The following is a 20,658-nucleotide window of genomic DNA, read 5'->3' on the forward strand; positions in this document are numbered from 1 at the left end:
TGATAAATCAGCAAAACACGCAATAGCGTGTCTTTGCTGATAAGGTGATAAAATTATCGCCGCTTTTCGGCCGAAAACGGCCGCAAAAGCGGCGATAATTTTTTTTCGCCACCTTGTTAATATGCCCCTAATTGATTTGCCCAGAATCACAGGATGTTTAGCGTCGTTCCCGAGACTCAAACCCGATTCCCCAAAGAGGGCAGCAGAGAGTGCCAGGATTAGGGAAAATATAGTAGAAATAATAGACACTTCCCTGCATTTCTTCTTTTCGAGTGTATCGGTGGGGAAACATCTGATGTTGCACCTACTGAAGGGAGAAAAGAAGAAGAAGAGGACATTAATAAGAACGCTTATTCTATTCCAAGACTATTACCCATAAAATCTATGAAAAATTACACCAGAAGGTTTCATGCTGAAATAATATATCACCACTAATTAATGGATTGGAAATGGTATGTTGTAACGTCATACATCCGGAAATGGGGAACCACCTTTACAACGCAACTTTTACAACGCTATGCTATTACAACGCATTTTTTACAACGCAAAAACTTTTACAACGCATGCTTTTACAACGCATGCTATTATATGGTAAGTACTTTTACAACGCATATACCTTTACAACGCATTATTTGAAAATGCCTTTACAACGCATGCATTTACAACACATGCATTTACAACGCAAGATGTTATATGGTAAGTACTTTTACAACGCATATACTATTACAACGCATTTTTTAATATTGGTATTTTAATTAAAATAAATATATATCGTATAATTATTTGTTATAAAAAAAATTGTATTTGAAATAAAGTGAGTTGTTTATCAAAATATTAATACTTTAGTATTTTGTCTAGTAGAAATGTTTTGTTGGATAGTTTAATTAATACTTGAGTATTTTAATATTAATACTTGAGTATTTTGTCTAGTAGGAATGTTTTGTTGGATAGTTAAATTAATACTTGAGTATTTTAATATTAATTCTTGATACTTAATACTTGAGTATTTTCTTTACTAGGAATGTTTTGTTGGATAGTTAAATTAATACTTGAGTATTTCTGAAAATGGAATGATTGTTTTTATATTTAATTTGATACATATTACAGTGAATAGTGAGTATTTTTAAAGATAAATAAATAATTGAGAATTATTCTAAATTGAAAGAGTATTTAATATATTTTTTCTAAAAAATAAGAGTGAGTAAATAAATTTTAATAGTTGAGTATTTTTTAAATATTAAAGTGTATTTCTTAAATTAATTTAGTTCATTGGTTTTTTCAAATTAAGAAACAGCATATTTTAAATTTAATTTATTTAAAGTTTGTGAGTACTTTTTAAAAATATTAATACTACAGTATCTATCAAAAATTTAAGAAATAAGATATGTAAATACTAAAGTATTTATAAGTACAAAAAATAGAGAACATTGTTTTTAAAAAAAAGGAAGAGTACTTTTGGATTATTTATTATAAAAATTAGATAAATTTATTAAAAATAATTAAAAATATAATAATATTTGAAATATTAAAAGAGTAATAAAAAATGCATTTTAAAAACAGTAATAGTTTAAAACAAAAAAAAAAAAAAATAATTACTTACTTTTTTAAAATAATTCCCACGCTTTTCCATTGAAGTCTATGAGTGTCTTTGTCCTTTATTTATTTTGCCAGCATCAGAATATACAACCCGCGGAACAAGAAAAGAAGGATCAGAAAGTGAAGAAAGAGAAAGTTTTGAAAGGAAAAGACAATAGAGTCGAGGTAAGGAACATATTTAGTGAATTTACATTTAATTAGTTATAAATTTGAAAGTTAAATAACTATTTAAAAAATAATGACAGGAAACAATTTTTGAATTCACATTTTTTATTTATTGAAAAATCATGAAAAAATAAACCATATTTTTAATGAATTTTGCAATGTAAGTAACATTTTTGAAACAAAATATAAATATTTTATTAACATTTATAAACATTTATTTACAGGTTAGTTAAATAAAGTAGTCCGCTTCAAATTTAGATGCACGCGATGACGTAATGACGTGAGCGTCGACGTAAAACGCCATTTTGCAGAGCATCGGAGGAGGAAGCAGCAGGAAGCTGATCTGCGGCCAGGTAGGAAATATTTTCATTTGTAATTGTAGAATAAACCTTTAAAAGGGATACATATATAGTGAGGAAAGAATAAGGGGAGGTTGCGGGAAAACTAATTGATTACTTAATTGTTTTTAAACATGTCCACATTAATGTCATTAATGTATGCCTATGTCGGGTCGCTAAAATTTATTTATTTTGTTTAAAAAAGTATGTAACTGTTAAAAAATTATAAGTTACTGTTCAGAAAGTTGATTTGTTTATTTAGGAAGTAACAAAAGTAATGTCGATCTTCATTTCGAACTGCAAAAAAGTTGCGTACTTTCAAATTTTGAAAAATAACGATTGTTATAAAAATGATGATTAAGCTGCAAAGTGTATTTCGGAATATGGTTTGAATTGTAGATTTTACATATGTTTCATTTTTGGAGATTAGTTTTGAAGGTAATTAAATTGGATTTTTTCGGTAATTTAATTAATGGAGTTCCGATGTCGAACAATAGTTCAAATACTATGGGACAGTAAATTTGTAGACATTGGTAGGTTTTGCTTGAAATGAAGATTTGTTTTAAAAAAAAATAACCCGACTTGTTTGTTTGAAAAAATTTTTAGAAAATACCTTGGTATGCCAATTGTAATTTGAAAATTAGTAAAATTTAAAGCAAAGCAGGAAAGTAAGTAATTACATTATTTTAAAAAGAAAGAATGTTAGAAAGATTTTCCAGGTAGTCTATAGCCACACACAACGAAAATTGTTGTAGAATTGCCAATAGTCTCTCAGACATTTCCCTTGTTTTGACTGTTACTCGTGGGTTTAGACTACCTGCGAGTGTTTGGGCTATTCTCATTTCTTGGAAACTTTGCTCCTTCTTCAAAGTTTCCAAAAATGAGTAGAAGTTAGGATGTGGTTTACCAATTGTATGGTTGAAGGAGTTATGCCATCCCTCAATGGCATTGTTTGTTTTTGCTTCTCCCTCTAAACAACTCGTGTAGCAGTTCCACCACTCCACATGGAATCGTGGCTTCCTCCTGCGACCCGATCTGCTTAGGTGTCCAATCCATGTGTCCTCAAAATAATTTAGAATGGGTGCCAATTTTTCTTCGTTACTCGTATAATAAACAGATTCTATAATTGCAGTGTAGTACTCGTCCACGCTATCGGGAGGAACAAAACAAAGTGCAGTTAATTTTTTTAGTTCAAATTGTAGTTTGCTATCCCGAGAATATTCTGCAACTAGGGATGTTTTCTGTAATTTACGCCAAAATGCCTGCGAAAAATGGAAAAAACATCCCTGAATTTGGGTATCCGTGTACGTTTTAGTGATCACATTGATCATACTCAATTCAAAATCAATAATTATTTTTCGAGGACTTGAAGATGTTTTACTTTTAATCACTGATAAAAGTTCAGTGTATGTTGCAGAAGTCTTATCAGGTAGCAAACTATAAACTAAGGGAATTACACTATTGTTAATTTTAGCATGTATAGTGTAAATTTGAGTGAAAGGATGGGGTGTACTTTTAAACGTCCCATCCATCATCCAAATTTCACTAGTTTCTAACTTAGCAAGGTTACGTGGGGTACTAAAAATTAAAATACGTTTCTGAGGGTTTTCGTTGTCATGCAGAAGGAAAGGTTCATCAGAAAAAGAAATAGAAAGATCATGAGGAATTCTAATGTCAGAGAAAGTATGTGGTGTAGATAATTGAATGTTACTTGCCTGCTTTTGTCTCTGAATAATTCTTCTCAAATTAGGTATTATAGGCATGTTACTAGCAACATGACTGGGGACATGCTGTGCAACCTCTCTTAAAATTGATCCTGTGGAATCATTGGAGGTGCTTGCAATAGCTTTCATCTCGTTTATTGTTTCTCTAATTTCTACATCCATTGCAGAGGCAGAGTGGTTATGTTCTGTGGTTTTCACAACCAAATTATCAACAGTAACCGCTCTGCCACTGCAATGGGTAGTGTAGTATTGCACACACCTCCAATGATTTCTAGTTAAACTTATTCTTTCCTTACTATATATGTATCCACCATGGTTTAACAAATTTTTGCCCTTCCTGGATTTAATAAAGTTGGCAGCTCCCAGGCTAGACATTATCTGAAAAGAGGAGAAAAGATACAAAAATTAGCCTGAATAAATTTATAATTTACCTAAAACATAACATTTACACCATCCTAAACATTCCCTACTGCTGCACCTTCCTGGAGTTAGAATAGTAAATTGCACCCCTACACCCTCCAACACTTTCCCTACTGATGCACCTTCCTGGAGTTAGAATAGTAAATTGCACCCCTACACCATCCAACACTTTCCCTACTGATGCACCTTCCTGGAGTTAGAATAGTAAATTGCACCCCAACACCAGCCAACACATTCCCTACTGATGCACCTTCCTGGAGTTAGAATAGTAAATTGCACCCCTACACCATCCAACACTTTCCCTACTGCTGCACCTTCCTGGAGTTAGAATAGTAAATTGCACCCCTACACCATCAAACACATTCTATACTGATGCACCTTCCTGGAGTTAGAATAGTAAATTGCACCCCAACATCATCCAACACTTTCCCTACTGATGCACCTTCCTGGAGTTAGAATAGTAAATTGCACCCCAACACCATCCAACACTTTCCCTACTGATGCACCTTCCTGGAGTTAGAATAGTAAATTGCACACCTACACCATCCAACACTTTCCCTACTGATGCACCTTCCTGGAGTTAGAATAGTAAATTGCACCCCAACACCAGCCAACACATTCCCTACTGATGCACCTTCCTGGAGTTAGAATAGTAAATTGCACCCCTACACCATCCAACACTTTCCCTACTGCTGCACCTTCCTGGAGTTAGAATAGTAAATTGCACCCCTACACCATCAAACACATTCTATACTGATGCACCTTCCTGGAGTTAGAATAGTAAATTGCACCCCAACATCATCCAACACTTTCCCTACTGATGCACCTTCCTGGAGTTAGAATAGTAAATTGCACCCCAACACCATCCAACACTTTCCCTACTGATGCACCTTCCTGGAGTTAGAATAGTAAATTGCCCCCCTACACCATCCAACACTTTCCCTACTGCTGCACCTTCCTGGAGTTAGAATAGTAAATTGCACCCCAACACCATCCAACACTTTCCCTACTGCTGCACCTTCCTGGAGTTAGAATAGTAAATTGCACCCCTACATCATCCAACACTTTCCCTACTGATGCACCTTCCTGGAGTTAGAATAGTAAATTGCACCCCTACACCATCCAACACTTTCCCTACTGATGCACCTTCCTGGAGTTAGAATAGTAAATTGCACCCCTACATCATCCAACACTTTCCCTACTGATGCACCTTCCTGGAGTTAGAATAGTAAATTGCACCCCTACACCATCCAACACTTTCCCTACTGCTGCACCTTCCTGGAGTTAGAATAGTAAATTGCACCCCAACACCATCCAACACATTCCATACTGATGCACCTTCCTGGAGTTAGAATAGTAAATTGCACCCCTACACCATCCAACACTTTCCCTACTGATGCACCTTCCTGGAGTTACAATAGTAAATTGCACCCCAACACCATCCAACACATTCCCTACTGCTGCACCTTCCTGGAGTTAGAATAGTCAATTGCACCCCTACACCATCCAACACTTTCCCTACTGCTGCACCTTCCTGGAGTTAGAATACTAAATTGCACCCCTAGATCATCCAACACTTTCCCTACTGATGCACCTTCCTGGAGTTAGAATAGTAAATTGCACCCCTACACCATCCAACACTTTCCCTACTGCTGCACCTTCCTGGAGTTAGAATAGTAAATTGCACCCCAACACCATCCAACACATTCCCTACTGATGCACCTTCCTGGAGTTAGAATAGTAAATTGCACTCCTACACCAGCCAACACTTTCCCTACTGATGCACCTTCCTGGAGTTAGAATAGTAAATTGCACCCCAACACCATCCAACACATTCCCTACTGCTGCACCTTCCTGGAGTTAGAATAGTAAATTGCACCCCTACACCATCCAACACTTTCCCTACTGCTGCACCTTCCTGGAGTTAGAATAGTAAATTGCACCCCTACACCATCAAACACTTTCCCTACTGATGCACCTTCCTGGAGTTACAATAGTAAATTGCACCCCAACACCATCCAACACATTCCCTACTGATGCACCTTCCTGGAGTTAGAATAGTAAATTGCACCCCTACACCATCAAACACTTTCCCTACTGCTGCACCTTCCTGGAGTTAGAATACTAAATTGCACCCCTACACCCTCCAACACATTCCCTACTGCTGCACCTTCCTGGAGTTAGAATAGTAAATTGCACCCCAACACCCTCCAACACTTTCCCTACTGCTGCACCTTCCTGGAGTTAGAATAGTAAATTGCACCCCTACACCATCCAACACATTCCCTACTGATGCACCTTCCTGGAGTTAGAATAGTAAATTGCACCCCAACACCATCCAACACATTCCCTACTGATGCACCTTCCTGGAGTTACAATAGTAAATTGTTACCCCTACACCATCCAACACTTTCCCTACTGATGCACCTTCCTGGAGTTAGAATAGTAATTGTTACCCCTACAGCATGGTACATATTTAGAACTGGTGCACCTTCGAATGTTGGATAAAATTACCTTTTTATTTCGAATTTGCTTTTCTTGCTGACTTTTCTAAATTGGGAATGGCGTGTAGGCAGCAGTAGACAGTTATGAGGTGATTGGATTTGGAATGGAAAAATAATTGTCTGAAAAAGTGAAAATAGAAAAGAATGAGAAAACTGAACGATGTTGAGAAATGCAATTTTACAATAATTTTTGAAAACTTGTATATTTGTTATAAGTTGCAGTAGAGAACACTTTCCCTAATGCTACACCATCCTTTAGTCATGAAATAAAATTCTGAATTCTGCAAATGTAACCATAATTAAATTGGTTTTTTTTTCAACATTAGCAATGAGATAGCTAGTCTAATATATTGAAGGTTAAGAAACCATCATGAAAATCAATACCTTGTTTTGTAGAACTTGCTTTTCTGGATGAGGCTTCGGAGGATGATTTGGTCTGTTGATTCTAGATTTAACGTGTGTGGTGGAAAGAATCTTTCTGTAAGGTATCAAATTGTTGTCTTTTGAAAAAAAAGACGATAAAAAAAAAATTAACGTTGGTTTGAAATTTAAAATCTGAGTATATTTAAATTAATAATGACATACAATATAACTAATACTACATGACACTGTACTAACCAATGCACCTTCCTGTAGTTGAAATAGAGATATGTACCCCTACACTATAAAAAAATCTCCCTAATGTTGCACCTTCCTGGAGAAGAAATAGTATATTGTTACTCTAAACTATCCATTATTTTACTAATTTGGTACGTTAGAGGAGTAATAATTGCAAAAAGAAGGTTTAAAAATGTATAGTAAAAATAATACTCAAAAGGTAACATACCTTTTTCTGTTATTGCTTGTTTTCGTGCCTTTAAGCAAATGCTTGCAGCAGGATAAACTTTTTTTTGGGTACAGATGTACTCTGTGGAAAAAAAAACTTGAATAAATTAATGTTCCTTAGCCAACGTTGGTTGTTTCAAAAATAAATTTTAACAACAATTTGATATATGACAAAGGAGTATGAGTAACAATTGGTGAAAGAAAACATATTACACATTTAATGCATTTTTCGCAAAAAAAAAAGGTTAATCCGATACTATCACTAAATTACTATAATGCAGAATATTCGAGGACTGTGAATAGAAATAGTTGCCCTAGTAATATGAATCGCATTTTCAGATGTATTACCCAACTGAAGTCTTATTAGTAATTGTTACTCCTGCATCATGCTATTTTTTCGTTTATGATGTAGTGAGATTGAGGTTTAAAAACAAAACACCATTGCCATACATCACTTTAGGTAATTTTTAAAAATATGTTTTACAATTAAAACCATTACAAATAAATTACATTTACCTTCACAATTTTATATGTCAGTCGTTTACGTGGTGGTGATGCTCAATTAGGTACACCTGTTGTTGAATCTCAATATATTCCGAGTTTCTGTTTTTGGAAAATAAAATACTTGTTTTAAGTTGGTGTGTATTTTTAGTGATAATAAATTAGAAACAGTACATTTTAAAAGTTATTATTAAGAATTTAATGTAAAATTTTTTTGGGTTAAGAAAATATATTTTCCTCAAAACCAACGTTTAAAATTTTTATAATGACTTACTAGTAGTTGCTCTATTGTAATGCTTTTACGAATGAAATCCGTGCTCTCTCTGAGGAGGTCGCAGTGGAGGTGACAGAGGGTCAGCTTTTCACGTCTGGGCTCTCTGCTAGTTGATAATCAACTGAGTGCAAAATGGTGTCTTCCTTGTATTTATAAGTTTTGCTCTGTGTCACTATTAATTTTTTTAAAAACTGCGTTCGTTGTGTTTTTTTAAATGCTTTGTTTTACTGTGGAAAATGATAATTTAAAAATGCTTTTTAAAAAATATTGTTTTCATTCATTTGCTCCGTTTTGGCATCCATTTTGGAACATGTCTTTTGGTATTGTTTACATAGAAACTGTGGTAGGACAAGTTTTACAAGTGAGATGGTTAAAATGGCGCCTATCTTTATGTGTGTTTTACTCTGTTTACTTACTTTCCGATTTATTCATGATACAAATTGTGTTAGTACTGTTGTTTTAACTATCGTTCTTTTTGTTAATCTTTGAAATGTGTGAAAACGGAATTTATTTGGGGATTTTGAGTATTAATTTTAATACTCGAGTATTAATTTTAATACTCGAGTACTAATTTTGTTAAGCATTTAAGTAGATTTACGCTCAGTTGTTCTCCACATTTTAATACACTTCCCCACCCTAAAACCCCTAATTTCCCTGCATCCCGTGCCAGATTTTATTGTACTTTTAATTTAATAAAAAAAAAAAAATCGCGTTGTAATGGTATGCGTTGTAATAGATTTCGTTGTAACAGCACTTTTCAGTATTTTAATAGGTTTTGCGTTGTAAGAGTATTCGTTGTAAAGTAATGCGTTGTAGTAGTACTTGCGGTGTAAAAAATGCGTTGTAAAGGTATGCGTTGTAATAGCATGCGTTGTAACGTCATACATCCCTTGGAAATACTAATAAATTGAATAAGCACAGTGCAATTAAAAGTTGTTGGACATCATTATTTCGCTCGCTCAGTTTGACTGGTCATTATCTCACTCACTAAATTTGACAGTTACCCTTGGCTCACCTTTGGTACCTTGGCCTGAAATTCAAGGCAAGCCAACAGAGAAATGTTGGTGCAGTATTGCAGGTAACTGAATTTACCAAATTACAGTTAATGAAATAGAGAATGTACAGCTTCAAACCAGGTTAGATTAAAATGATGACAAACCAGTTAAAAGTTGCAGTGATGAAAAAAACAAAAACGTGAAAGGGTTATAATTAATTAAAGTCCTTTTGTATTAACAGTACCCTAACCATTTACTTAATAAGTGGATGACAATAGTAGAAACTTAAAAAGGTCCTGGCGCCACAGAACCATCCCCACGGAAATTAATTCATCGAAGAGACGGCCGGACACTCAACCAAAGCAGGTTGCTGGACCACTACTGACGGATGGTCCAAGCTCAAAAAACCTTAAGGTCCGATTATCACACAGGACCCCCTGATTATTACAGGAACATGGAATAAGAAACTGGCAGTATACATCAAACAAGATGTTCATAAAGCAGCCAACATAACATGTCCAAAAAGTCAACAACCCTGAAGAAGACCTTCCCCGAAACACATTGCAAGCCCACCTCCAAAGGTCAAAACGCATTGGCGTACAAACACACGGGGTCAAGAGCAACCACAAACTGGGTTATTCTATGCACATAAGGAGTGCAACAGGAGAGATGGAATCTAGGATCCCACCCTGGCATTAACTCATGCTCTGACTCCAAACTTAACAGGGCCCAGTAGTAGCATTCAGCACTACACACAAGAGGACTAAAGTGGTAAAAGTCCCAAAGCCAATACACTATAGGTCACTAGACAGGCAACTGCATTTGGTCTGTTGCACGTCTGTAAACCAAGTTTTTATTGTAATTATGATGTAGTGATTATTTTGTTGCACATAAACTGACCCCCTGATTAATCCTTCACATGTATTTATGAAATGTTGTTATGTAAGTGTTGTTTTTCACAAGCTATGTCCCTTGTCTCTATGTATGTAAAGCATGTTCTTCCAAAAAAACTTTGTATAAAAACAAACAAAAGAAAAATATTCTAAGATTTAGGAAAAAAAATTTGGGATGTATTACATGATAAAATCACAAATAAAACCATTCATATAGTTGTGATCCATCAGAGTGTGTACTATGGGCGAAAGATTGAAAATAATAGGTGAAATCAAACACAATTGAAGGAACAACGTATGGATTCCTTAAAGCGCTATTTGATCAATGGTCTGGGAGGCATTACCCCAATTTAGATTCTTTAAGTATTGATTCCAGCCTCCACAGTCCAGAATTGAATCACTCCCCATTTTAGGATAACAATAGTAGAAACACAGTTTATGATTATGTACTAAGATGACGCAACGAGGAATAAAACGAATAAAATCTGTTTAAAAAAAAAACAATAGTAGAAACACAGCACTGAAAATAGTATTTCTCCGAAATATCACTAGAGAGCCACAGTGCATCATTAGCTGTCACAAATGCCAGAGGCTGGGGTGAAGTGTATTCATTTTCCTTGGTTGATGCTTCAGAAATTCACAATGGTGGAGTTGTTGGGTTTTCCGCGTGTGCAGTTTGGCAAGTGAAGCTACTCCACTTTGTAAAAGTTGTGGGGATCATGCCATGTCTAACAAATCCACAAAACTCCAGCCAGTACTCCACCAATTAACTGAGAGTTCAGTTGACGTACTATGTAACAGGTCCCATCAGTTCGATGACCTTTAACACCCAATTGCCCCTCTGTTCAAAAGGTTGCTTCCACAACTACCAGAGTTCCACACACACCACTCACGCACTTGCACACTATGCTAACACCTAGGAAAGTACAGTGTTGCTCCAGACAGCATGAGTCAATCAACACTCTAATCAGACATATTCACTAACATAGCTAGCATGGGTTAAATGGAATGTCAAATGATTCACACCCCAACTGCAGTACACTCCACAGTGGCAACCCCACTCATCTCTCACTCACACAGGTTTGGTCGGCATGTCGCAGTCATACAAGTGTGTTCAGAACGCAACCACAGAGAAAGTGCAACATCCAGCTCAACACAGCTCAACACAATTCTCACTATGTTTAGTGTGGTCTTTCCAGGCACTACCTCATGGTTTTATAGGCAAACCCACACCTGCATGCACCTACGTCTCCACGTCACAATGCTATAAGTTCAAGTAAATGGTAAATGTGTGCTTTATAAAAAATACAGAACAGATTGTACTACTGAATATCAACACCAACAATATTGTGGCATAAGAATATCGAGGGAACGAATATTGAAAGGTAAGTGCATGTATGGAAGCATAGACGTACTATTCCTAACTCCACATCTACGTACCTTGCAGATATATGTACCTCGTAGATACATTTATGTGGTGTTAGGGATAGAAAATCTAAACTTATCTGTCAACGTTTTATTTTTCATATTCAGTCCTTGATATTGTGTCCCATTGAAATTGTGGTTTCGATATACTGGGGCTGTGACTCCCCTGTACTCAGCAACACGGGACAGAAATGTGCAAAATGGGGTTTGTGAAAGTTCTCAAGAACAAGGCCTACTTCAAAAGGTACCAGGTCAAGTTCTGTCGGAGAAGAGAGGGGAAAACTGATTATTATGACTGAAAATGGTTGTGATCCAGGATAAAAACAAGAACAAAACTCCGAAGTACCACATGATTGTGCGCATCACCAACAGAGACATCATCTGCCAGGTTGCAAATGCCAGGATTGAAGGAGATATGATTGTTCGTGCAGCCTATTCGCATGAACATCCCAAGTGTGGTGTGAAGGTCGGACTCACCAACAATGCTGCCTCCTATAGCAATGGCTTGCTGCTGGTTCGAAGGATTCTCCATAAATTTGCCTTGGACAAAATCTATAAAGGCCAAGTGGAAGTGACCAGTGATGAATACAACGTGGAGAGCATAGCTGGCCAACCTGGTGCCTTTATTTTTTATCTGGATGCTGGCCTGGCCAGAACCAACACTGGAAAAAAAAGTTTTGGGAGCCCTCAAGCGAGCAGTGGATGGTGGACTGTCTATTCCCGATAGCACAAAGCGGTTCCCTGGTTATGACTCTGAAATCAAAGAGTTTAATGTCGAAGTCCACCGCAAGCACATCCTGGGACAAAGTGTAGCAGACTACATCCGCTATTTGATGGATGAAGATGAGAATTCATATAAAAAACAGTTCTCACAGTACATAATGTACAATGTTGCACGTGACCAGATGAAAGAAATGTACAAAAAAGCCCATGCTGCTATACCTGAGAATCCAGTTCATGAAAAGAAGCTGGCGAAAGAAGTTAAAAAGAAGAGGTGGAACCGTGTAAAAATGTCTCTGTCTCAAAAAATGGACTGTGCGATTCAGAAGAAAGAAAGCTTCCTCAGAGCACAGCAGCGGAGGCTCCGCCGCTAAGGCAAAGGAGCGTCGCCCCACTGCTCTAAGGGCAGTGCAAAGGAAATATAAAATGATAACCAAACGTTATCATTTTATTTTGAGTCTGGCTGCACGCTCCATATTAGTGCAGGACGGGGCTGGGCTCCCGCGACACAGAGGGAGGAGGAGTGGCTGCTGCACCTTAAGTGTGCATGACAGTTTGGCCGTCCGTCTTGTGTTGGCCAAACCATCATGCGCACTTTGCATGTTTCTCCACCCGCGGTATTGTACAGCCTGGGTGGAGAACATGCACAGCCTCCCAGTCCCTATCTGAGTGCCGAGACACGGCGCTCAGACCAATCACAACGCTGCTGTAAGGCAGCGTCGTGATTGGCTAGGGGAATCTGGGAGCCTGGGTGCTTCTGCGAGGCAGGATACAGCAAGTACAGAGACGAAGCAGCAGCTGGAAACCCACAGGTAAGTTCTTCTTCTTTTTTTCTTATCCCCCTCCACCCGCCACCGTCCCCTACCAGCCGCCACCAGAGCACAGCAGCAAGCTGCAGATAGTTATAATGATCTTCTCGATTTTCTACAAAGATAAAATGCTAAAATAAAATATATTGATATTCAGTGGAACTCTGGCAGAACAGAATACAACATAAATCTAGTAGCAGGTTCATAGAGGCAGCTATTCAAGCTGGGTGGTCAGAATAGCATCCCTTGTATTTCATCTGACAAGCAGTTCAGGGAATCATGTCCTTCGGGTAGAGTTGACTCTCATCTCCTCCTCTTGTTGCTAAACCTGATCCAAAGAGCAGCATTTTGTGCATGGGTTCCTAAAGATTTAAGGACACCATGCTATGCCGGCCATTATGTAAACATTCCATACTATGATGTTAATAAATCACTAGCCATTCCTAAAGTCTCCTAATCCCTTTTTTTCAGCAGTGTCGTGTCTTGCGTGTTCTGTGAGATTTGCATTCGCTGGAACGAAGGACCTCACAATAAAATCGAAGACGGTGAAAACCTCTATTGGTGTGTAATTTGTATATTGAAAATGGTAAACTCCCTCACTCCTTCTACCCAGTTGTGCCCCAGCAGAACAGTCTTCTCCTAATTTGCTAAAAAAGCAGACAGTACTCTTGAGCATAGCTGTAAACAAAGACCTCTGTTGTCCTAGAAACCTCTTTGAAACTGGGCTAAAAACAGATGCATTGGCAAGTCGGTCTGCCTAGGACAACTGGATTCTGTCTCTAACTCAGAGCTGTTCTAAACATTTGATTCACATTGATAGAGGAAGTATAAAAGACAAGCAACAGCATATGTGTGTCACTTAGTTTGGCCTCCCTGATGAGGTGCAGCTTGAGTGCCTAGTGTGTAGAAAGTTTGGAGCTCTCATTCACGCCTAACCATGTCACTTAGAGAGACTCAGTTAGACATCACAAAGTGAATAGATGCAAATGTTTGAAGACTCTGGACCCCTGGAATCATATTGGGACACTACTCTGGTGCATAGGGTTGCAAAAATATATAGACAGACAGACAGACGGACAGACAGAGAGATAATTTTAGGGTGTGTCCAATACGGATCTGCATATGGTTAGGTCTTGTCTGTAAGGGCACAGAGGAGGTAAACATTACAAATTCGAATGTAAACACCTGCCGTGCAATTTGACTCAAAGAATTTCCTTCCAACACTTTCTTGCTGATAAGGTGATAAAATTATCGCCGCTTTTCGGCCGAAAACGGCCGCAAAAGCGGCGATAATTTTTTTTCGCCACCTTGTTAATATGCCCCTAAGTGATTTGCCCAGAATCACAGGATGTTTAGCGTCGTTCCCGAGACTCAAACCCGATTCCCCAAAGAGGGCAGCAGAGAGTGCCAGGATTAGGGAAAATATAGTAGAAATAATAGACACTTCCCTGCATTTCTTCTTTTCGAGTGTATCGGTGGGGAAACATCTGATGTTGCACCTACTGAAGGGAGAAAAGAAGAAGAAGAGGACATTAATAAGAACGCTTATTCTATTCCAAGACTATTACCCATAAAATCTATGAAAAATTACACCAGAAGGTTTCATGCTGAAATAATATATCACCACTAATTAATGGATTGGAAATACTAATAAATTGAATAAGCACAGTGCAATTAAAAGTTGTTGGACATCATTATTTCGCTCGCTCAGTTTGACTGGTCATTATCTCACTCACTAAATTTGACAGTTACCCTTGGCTCACCTTTGGTACCTTGGCCTGAAATTCAAGGCAAGCCAACAGAGAAATGTTGGTGCAGTATTGCAGGTAACTGAATTTACCAAATTACAGTTAATGAAATAGAGAATGTACAGCTTCAAACCAGGTTAGATTAAAATGATGACAAACCAGTTAAAAGTTGCAGTGATGAAAAAAACAAAAACGTGAAAGGGTGAAAATATTTTTTGTGGTACAAATGTCCCTTAACCTGTCTGGCTATTAATTGGTTATATACAAAAATAGCAAAAATAATTAAAGTCCTTTTGTATTAACAGTACCCTAACCATTTACTTAATAAGTGGATGACAATAGTAGAAACTTAAAAAGGTCCTGGCGCCACAGAACCATCCCCACGGAAATTAATTCATCGAAGAGACGGCCGGACACTCAACCAAAGCAGGTTGCTGGACCACTACTGACGGATGGTCCAAGCTCAAAAAACCTTAAGGTCCGATTATCACACAGGACCCCCTGATTATTACAGGAACATGGAATAAGAAACTGGCAGTATACATCAAACAAGATGTTCATAAAGCAGCCAACATAACATGTCCAAAAAGTCAACAACCCTGAAGAAGACCTTCCCCGAAACACATTGCAAGCCCACCTCCAAAGGTCAAAACGCATTGGCGTACAAACACACGGGGTCAAGAGCAACCACAAACTGGGTTATTCTATGCACATAAGGAGTGCAACAGGAGAGATGGAATCTAGGATCCCACCCTGGCATTAACTCATGCTCTGACTCCAAACTTAACAGGGCCCAGTAGTAGCATTCAGCACTACACACAAGAGGACTAAAGTGGTAAAAGTCCCAAAGCCAATACACTATAGGTCACTAGACAGGCAACTGCATTTGGTCTGTTGCACGTCTGTAAACCAAGTTTTTATTATAATTATGATGTAGTGATTATTTTGTTGCACATAAACTGACCCCCTGATTAATCCTTCACATGTATTTATGAAATGTTGTTATGTAAGTGTTGTTTTTCACAAGCTATGTCCCTTGTCTCTATGTATGTAAAGCATGTTCTTCCCAAAAAACTTTGTATAAAAACAAACAAAAGAAAAATATTCTAAGATTTAGGAAAAAAGATTTGGGATGTATTACATGATAAAATCACAAATAAAACCATTCATATAGTTGTGATCCATCAGAGTGTGTACTATGGGCGAAAGATTGAAAATAATAGGTGAAATCAAACACAATTGAAGGAACAACGTATGGATTCCTTAAAGCGCTATTTGATCAATGGTCTGGGAGGCATTACCCCAATTTAGATTCTTTAAGTATTGATTCCAGCCTCCACAGTCCAGAATTGAATCACTCCCCATTTTAGGATAACAATAGTAGAAACACAGTTTATGATTATGTACTAAGATGACGCAACGAGGAATAAAACGAATAAAATCTGTTTAAAAAAAAAAACAATAGTAGAAACACAGCACTGAAAATAGTATTTCTCCGAAATATCACTAGAGAGCCACAGTGCATCATTAGCTGTCACAAATGCCAGAGGCTGGGGTGAAGTGTATTCATTTTCCTTGGTTGATGCTTCAGAAATTCACAATGGTGGAGTTGTTGGGTTTTCCGCGTGTGCAGTTTGGCAAGTGAAGCTACTCCACTTTGTAAAAGTTGTGGGGATCATGCCATGTCTAACAAATCCACAAAACTCCAGCCAGTACTCCACCAATTAACTGAGAGTTCAGTTGACGTACTATGTAACAGGTCCCATCAGTTCGATGACCTTTAACACCCAATTGCCCCTCTGTTCAAAAGGTTGCTTCCACAACTACCAGAGTTCCACACACACCACTCACGCACTTGCACACTATGCTAACACCTAGGAAAGTACAGTGTTGCTCCAGACAGCATGAGTCAATCAACACTCTAACCAGACATATTCACTAACATAGCTAGCATGGGTTAAATGGAATGTCAAATGATTCACACCCCAACTGCAGTACACTCCACAGTGGCAACCCCACTCATCTCTCACTCACACAGGTTTGGTCGGCATGTCGCAGTCATACAAGTGTGTTCAGAACGCAACCACAGAGAAAGTGCAACATCCAGCTCAACACAGCTCAACACAATTCTCACTATGTTTAGTGTGGTCTTTCCAGGCACTACCTCATGGTTCTATAGGCAAACCCACACCTGCATGCACCTACGTCTCCACGTCACAATGCTATAAGTTCAAGTAAATGGTAAATGTGTGCTTTATAAAAAATACAGAACAGATTGTACTACTGAATATCAACACCAACAATATCGTGGCATAAGAATATCGAGGGAACGAATATTGAAAGGTAAGTGCATGTATGGAAGCATAGACGTACTATTCCTAACTCCACATCTACGTACCTTGCAGATATATGTACCTCGTAGATACATTTATGTGGTGTTAGGGATAGAAAATCTAAACTTATCTGTCAACATTTTATTTTTCATATTCAGTCCTTGATATTGTGTCCCATTGAAATTGTGGTTTCGATATACTGGGGCTGTGACTCCCCTGTACTCAGCAACACGGGACAGAAATGTGCAAAATGGGGTTTGTGAAAGTTCTCAAGAACAAGGCCTACTTCAAAAGGTACCAGGTCAAGTTCTGTCGGAGAAGAGAGGGGAAAACTGATTATTATGACTGAAAATGGTTGTGATCCAGGATAAAAACAAGAACAAAACTCCGAAGTACCACATGATTGTGCGCATCACCAACAGAGACATCATCTGCCAGGTTGCAAATGCCAGGATTGAAGGAGATATGATTGTTCGTGCAGCCTATTCGCATGAACATCCCAAGTGTGGTGTGAAGGTCGGACTCACCAACAATGCTGCCTCCTATAGCAATGGCTTGCTGCTGGTTCGAAGGATTCTCCATAAATTTGCCTTGGACAAAATCTATAAAGGCCAAGTGGAAGTGACCAGTGATGAATACAACGTGGAGAGCATAGCTGGCCAACCTGGTGCCTTTATTTTTTATCTGGATGCTGGCCTGGCCAGAACCAACACTGGAAAAAAAAGTTTTGGGAGCCCTCAAGCGAGCAGTGGATGGTGGACTGTCTATTCCCGATAGCACAAAGCGGTTCCCTGGTTATGACTCTGAAATCAAAGAGTTTAATGTCGAAGTCCACCGCAAGCACATCCTGGGACAAAGTGTAGCAGACTACATCCGCTATTTGATGGATGAAGATGAGAATTCATATAAAAAACAGTTCTCACAGTACATAATGTACAATGTTGCACGTGACCAGATGAAAGAAATGTACAAAAAAGCCCATGCTGCTATACCTGAGAATCCAGTTCATGAAAAGAAGCTGGCGAAAGAAGTTAAAAAGAAGAGGTGGAACCGTGTAAAAATGTCTCTGTCTCAAAAAATGGACTGTGCGATTCAGAAGAAAGAAAGCTTCCTCAGAGCACAGCAGCGGAGGCTCCGCCGCTAAGGCAAAGGAGCGTCGCCCCACTGCTCTAAGGGCAGTGCAAAGGAAATATAAAATGATAACCAAACGTTATCATTTTATTTTGAGTCTGGCTGCACGCTCCATATTAGTGCAGGACGGGGCTGGGCTCCCGCGACACAGAGGGAGGAGGAGTGGCTGCTGCACCTTAAGTGTGCATGACAGTTTGGCCGTCCGTCTTGTGTTGGCCAAACCATCATGCGCACTTTGCATGTTCTCCACCCGCGGTATTGTACAGCCTGGGTGGAGAACATGCACAGCCTCCCAGTCCCTATCTGAGTGCCGAGACACGGCGCTCAGACCAATCACAACGCTGCTGTAAGGCAGCGTCGTGATTGGCTAGGGGAATCTGGGAGCCTGGGTGCTTCTGCGAGGCAGGATACAGCAAGTACAGAGACGAAGCAGCAGCTGGAAACCCACAGGTAAGTTCTTCTTCTTTTTTTCTTATCCCCCTCCACCCGCCACCGTCCCCTACCAGCCGCCACCAGAGCACAGCAGCAAGCTGCAGATAGTTATAATGATCTTCTCGATTTTCTACAAAGATAAAATGCTAAAATAAAATATATTGATATTCAGTGGAACTCTGGCAGAACAGAATACAACATAAATCTAGTAGCAGGTTCATAGAGGCAGCTATTCAAGCTGGGTGGTCAGAATAGCATCCCTTGTATTTCATCTGACAAGCAGTTCAGGGAATCATGTCCTTCGGGTAGAGTTGACTCTCATCTCCTCCTCTTGTTGCTAAACCTGATCCAAAGAGCAGCATTTTGTGCATGGGTTCCTAAAGATTTAAGGACACCATGCTATGCCGGCCATTATGTAAACATTCCATACTATGATGTTAATAAATCACTAGCCATTCCTAAAGTCTCCTAATCCCTTTTTTTCAGCAGTGTCGTGTCTTGCGTGTTCTGTGAGATTTGCATTCGCTGGAACGAAGGACCTCACAATAAAATCGAAGACGGTGAAAACCTCTATTGGTGTGTAATTTGTATATTGAAAATGGTAAACTCCCTCACTCCTTCTACCCAGTTGTGCCCCAGCAGAACAGTCTTCTCCTAATTTGCTAAAAAAGCAGACAGTACTCTTGAGCATAGCTGTAAACAAAGACCTCTGTTGTCCTAGAAACCTCTTTGAAACTGGGCTAAAAACAGATGCATTGGCAAGTCGGTCTGCCTAGGACAACTGGATTCTGTCTCTAACTCAGAGCTGTTCTAAACATTTGATTCACATTGATAGAGGAAGTATAAAAGACAAGCAACAGCATATGTGTGTCACTTAGTTTGGCCTCCCTGATGAGGTGCAGCTTGAGTGCCTAGTGTGTAGAAAGTTTGGAGCTCTCATTCACGCCTAACCATGTCACTTAGAGAGACTCAGTTAGACATCACAAAGTGAATAGATGCAAATGTTTGAAGACTCTGGACCCCTGGAATCATATTGGGACACTACTCTGGTGCATAGGGTTGCAAAAATATATAGACAGACAGACAGACGGACAGACAGAGAGATAATTTTAGGGTGTGTCCAATACGGATCTGCATATGGTTAGGTCTTGTCTGTAAGGGCACAGAGGAGGTAAACATTACAAATTCGAATGTAAACACCTGCCGTGCAATTTGACTCAAAGAATTTCCTTCCAACACTTTCTTGCTGATAAGGTGATAAAATTATCGCCGCTTTTCGGCCGAAAACGGCCGCAAAAGCGGCGATAATTTTTTTTCGCCACCTTGTTAATATGCCCCTAAGTGATTTGCCCAGAATCACAGGATGTTTAGCGTCGTTCCCGAGACTCAAACCCGATTCCCCAAAGAGGGCAGCAGAGAGTGCCAGGATTAGGGAAAATATAGTAGAAATAATAGACACTTCCCTGCATTTCTTCTTTTCGAGTGTATCGGTGGGGAAACATCTGATGTTGCACCTACTGAAGGGAGAAAAGAAGAAGAAGAGGACATTAATAAGAACGCTTATTCTATTCCAAGACTATTACCCATAAAATCTATGAAAAATTACACCAGAAGGTTTCATGCTGAAATAATATATCACCACTAATTAATGGATTGGAAATACTAATAAATTGAATAAGCACAGTGCAATTAAAAGTTGTTGGACATCATTATTTCGCTCGCTCAGTTTGACTGGTCATTATCTCACTCACTAAATTTGACAGTTACCCTTGGCTCACCTTTGGTACCTTGGCCTGAAATTCAAGGCAAGCCAACAGAGAAATGT

General features: G+C 38.7%; 2 pseudogenes; both read left to right on the plus strand.

The window, feature by feature from the left end:
* Window positions 1-11,860: 11,860 nt before the first annotated feature.
* Window positions 11,861-12,754, plus strand: LOC146857766 (large ribosomal subunit protein uL18 pseudogene; annotated as a pseudogene).
* A 4,766-nt stretch (window positions 12,755-17,520) lies between these two features.
* Window positions 17,521-18,414, plus strand: LOC146857767 (large ribosomal subunit protein uL18 pseudogene; annotated as a pseudogene).
* The last annotated feature ends 2,244 nt before the right edge of the window (window positions 18,415-20,658 follow it).

The sequence above is a fragment of the Triturus cristatus genome, chromosome 3_2 (genome assembly GCF_964204655.1).
Source record: "Triturus cristatus chromosome 3_2, aTriCri1.1, whole genome shotgun sequence".
Taxonomy (NCBI): Eukaryota; Metazoa; Chordata; class Amphibia; order Caudata; family Salamandridae; genus Triturus; species Triturus cristatus.